Source organism: Globicephala melas, chromosome 6, assembly GCF_963455315.2.
Source record: "Globicephala melas chromosome 6, mGloMel1.2, whole genome shotgun sequence".
Classification (NCBI taxonomy): Eukaryota; Metazoa; Chordata; class Mammalia; order Artiodactyla; family Delphinidae; genus Globicephala; species Globicephala melas.
Window position 1 is genome coordinate 10,935,244 of NC_083319.1, and position 4,324 is coordinate 10,939,567.

At 43.2% G+C, this 4,324-nt stretch overlaps 1 non-coding gene across 1 annotated transcript; it reads right to left on the reverse strand.

Moving 5' to 3' along the window:
- Positions 1-3,107: 3,107 nt before the first annotated feature.
- On the reverse strand, positions 3,108-3,211 carry LOC115854684 (U6 spliceosomal RNA). The gene has a single exon (XR_004040092.1). It is a non-coding gene; the product is annotated as a U6 spliceosomal RNA (small nuclear RNA).
- Positions 3,212-4,324: the final 1,113 nt, after the last annotated feature.

Here is a 4,324-nt window from a genome sequence, read left to right on the forward strand (position 1 = left end):
TTTTGTTCTGGCGTCTACCCCTCCGGTCACTAAGTTACTATTTTACTCAGGTAAATCCTGATGAGTCTAAGCTGATCTCGGTGGTCCTCAGCCCCTTGCCAGTAGTTGGGTACGGCCAGGCCGTGTGGTCCAGCTCTGACGATGAGGAGGGAAGGAACTTCAGAAGAACTTCCGAGAAGGACCAAGTCAATCCCTTTTCTGCCTCTGGACGTTGATGGTGAAGGTGTGATCCAGAACTGCAGCAGCCATCTTGCACCCTTGAGGATGAGACAAGATGAGAGGGCAGCCAAGCAAAAACGGCAAGAATCTGGGTCCTTACTGATGTCACTGCGCCTTTGAATGAACAATCCTGGACTGCCATGCCCAGGACTTCTTGTTATACAAGGAAAACAAGTCCCCATGTTGTTGAAGTGATTTTGAGTTGGGTTTTCAGGGGTGTCCATCTGGTTGGAAGTGAAGCAGGAAGGGTTTATCCCACAGTGATTACGTAACGAGATGAGCACATTGTTTTTACCTGGACTGTGGGCTTCCTAGGGTGGGAATGGGGGCTGGTGGAGTTGATGGTGGTGGGGGCGGCTAGAGCTTTATCCTTTGGTGCCACTAAAGCCTGTTAAAGGGAGTAGCCTCTAACTCAAGAGGCTACTGGAACTTGAACTCAGAGTAATGTAAAGAGAAGCAGGAGAAACAGGTACACATCTGTGTATTCGGAAGCCACGTGTCAGCCCCAGCCGTCCCCAAGTTGTCCAGGCACTCTTCAACATTCAACTAATTGCAGCTCCTCTTCCCACGCACTGAGGGAAATGCCCCCTCCAATAGTCCTCTGGGTCCCTGGGGGAATAGATTCTCTATTGTGTCACTGGCTTCCTAATCATTGCTTTGGATTTGTCAATTTCTCCCTGTCAAAGTCTGTTTTACTGAAGCATTATTCACATACTGTAACATTCATCCTTTTAAAGCATACAATTCGCTGGCTTTTAGTGTATTCACAAGGTTGTGGGACCGTCATCTCTATCTTATTCTAGAACATTTTTTGTCACCCTAGAAAGAAATCCCATACCCATTAGCTGTCACTCCCCTGTCCCCCTCTCCTTAGGCCCTGGCAAACACTGATCTTTCTGTCTCTATGGATTTGCCTGTTCTGACATTTCATATAAATGGAATCATACAACATGTGGCCTTTTGTGACTGGCCTTCCTCTCATGCCAAGCATCCCATCAGATAATATTCTAAACGAGTGCAAGAGCTACTGTAATCACCTCTTGTTACAAATGGCACTTCCCCCCTTGCTATATGTACATAAAACTTTACAGAAGTAAAACCATACTATACATGTGGGTTTTTAATTTTTTTATTTCAATCCAGTGTCAAGGACATCTTTCTTTGTCAGTACAAATCTGCATAACCCTTTTTATTGTCTGCAGAATAAATTACATGCTTAAAAAATTATGTCTGGCTCAAGCTCAGTGCTCAGGCCCAGGAGGAAGGCTAGTCCCCTCCAGATGGGTCTTTACCACACGTCCAGCTTTCCGCTGAGTGTAAACAATGAGATGACAGCTTTGTGTGTACATTTCTTTAAAGTCCTAGACATGGGACTGTGGGCTAAAGGGTATGCATGTTTACTTTTTTTTAATATTCTGCCAAACTGTTCTCTGGAAAGGTCAGATCAGATAGGCTGGCCACTGCAGTGAAGCACTGTGGCCTCTGGACTCCAGCTACTTGGATTTTAATCCCTACTCTGTGCTCATTATTGGTAGGACTTTAACTTGTCTGTGCCTCAGTTTCCTTATCTGTATAATGAAAGTACCAATCTCATCAGTTTGTTGTGAGAATTAAATTAGTGTAATACATATAAAGCAGTGGTTCTCAACTGGGGTGACTTTGCCTGCCCCCCAAGGGGATGTTTGGCAATGTCTGGAGAGATCTTTGGTTGTCACGACTGGGGTGGGGTGCTACTAACATCTGGTGGGGAGAGGTCAGGGATGCTGCTGAACATCCTACATGCACAGGGCAGTGCTCCCCACCCCAACAAAGAATGATCCAGTCCCAAATGTCAACAGTGCTGAGGTTGAAAAATCCCGGTGTAAAGGGCCTGGTCCAGAATAAGTTGTCATTAATGTTGGCTGTCGTTATGCTTCCACTAGCAGAGCATGAGAATGTTCGTTTCCCGTACTCTGGCCAAATGTTTTAAGTCCAATAAAGGAGCATTTCCTTATACCCTTATGGGCCTGACTTCCTGGGATTGGCCTCTATTCTGGCTGTGGGTTTCCAGGGGACTGGCTGGCAGTTGGGTCCAGCTAAGGAATGTTTGACCTTGTGATCAAGAGCTTCAGAGTTCCTGGAATTAGCTGACTCTATGTGTTTGTCTTTGCATTTGTAGAGGCTGGGACATATGGTGGATAAAGTGTGGATTTTGAAGTCAGGTCTGGATTCAGATCCCAACTTGACTGCTTCCTAGGTATAAGAACAAATGACTCCCTAAACCCCAGGTTTCCCCATCTGTAAAATGGGATTATTGGGAGGATTAAATAAGATAATGGAGCACCATGCCTGGTTCTTAGTCAGTGCTCAATCAATAGCAGGTGCAGTTTATTCAGTGATCACCCCATCCAGGCCCTTTGCTAAGACTTTTCATAATTATTCAACTTAATGGTAACTACTGCCATAGTCATCGTTATAATCACAGTAAGGTCAAGACCCTGTGTCTATCTATCCAGGTACAAGGGGAAGTCACTTGTTGAGCTTCCAGCCAACATTCCACAAATATCTGCTGAGCATTGCTACGCTCCAGACCAGGTGCTGGGCTCTGGCAGATACAAGGTTGTCCTAATTCTCTCCCATCCATATTAAAGAAATAACACAAACAAGATGTCAGGGAAAAGACCAGACATATTAGCTTTCACTATACATGTAACTGGGTTAATTTCCTTTATTAAACCAAAAACAAGAAGACAAGCTGAAAAAAGTGCGGAAAAGAAAATTTAGTTACGTGTTATTTATAAGAGAACTAAAACAAGCTATGGAAAGAAGTAAAAATCTCTAATGAAGTAGCTCTGTATTTATAAATTATTGAATTATGTTTCAAATGAATAACAAACCACACTGAAGTGAAAAAAAGGACTAATTTAAGTAGCTATTTTTTGGTCATCCTTGTGCAGGAGCCATGCTAATCTTCTCTGTATTGTTCCAGTTTTAGTATCTGTACTGCAAGCACCCCAAGTAACTTTTGAACACAGAACTTTGATATATACGCTCAATCTAAAGATAAAAAGAATTGCAAACAAATACTGAACTCTACCTAATGGGCTTGTTTTTCGTAGCAACTAATTATGAAACTAGTCTCTGTGCATTGGCAGACTGAGTAAAAGGTGAACTATATTGAGGATGTTGAGAGGCAGGTTTCTCACTGTTGTAGAAGGAACATACAAATAGGAAATGGGGAAGGCCAGGAAGAACGCTGTGGTATTGGATGGGAACTGGAGGCATCAGTATGAACTCTTGGATTCATATTTATACGTGTATGTGTTTCCTAGTTCTATCCACTGAGAGGACCTAGAAGCAATGATACCCTGCGAACAGTGAGCCCAGCTGTGCCCAGCTCCTTGCTTCTAAATACCACAATACCATCCTCCCCTGGGGAAACCAGAGCTGCTAGAAGAAATGGCTGGTTCCTGGGCAAGGCCAGAGAAAATATAGGATGAGCCTAGAGCATCCTTTTGTGTCAGAAAATAAGGAAGTGCTCAACGAATAAGAGAGACACATCAAAAGGACATAGCAGCCACCTTGAATGAGCTCTCACTGGCCAAATCTGGAACAATTTGGTTATCAAGTAAATAATAATAGTAATGAATTTTTAAATTTATTTATTTTTGGCTGCGTTGGGTCTTTCTTGCTGCACGTGGGCTTTCTCTTGTGGAGCATGGGCTCTAGGCGTGCGGGCTTCAATAGTTGTGGCACACGGGCTCAGTAGTTGTGGCACATGGGCTTAGTTGCTCCACGGCATGTGGGATCTTCCCGGACCAGGGATCAAACCCATGTCCTCGGCATTAACAGGCGGTTTCTTAACCACTGGGCCCCCAGGGAAGTCCCAATAATAGTAATGAATTATAACCAATTGAATAAGATAAGAATTCATGTGCCCATCATCCACTGTATGTATGTATACTGTAAGCTCTTCTTTCAGTAGAACATTGACTCATAATAATAGGAAATTTTAGGTCACAATTTTGCAATCATCAGAGAAATAATTAATGTAGATAAAGATCAAGATGCTAAAATCAGAGGGTGAAAACTTGATGAGAAATAAAATATTTATATAGCATCAAAG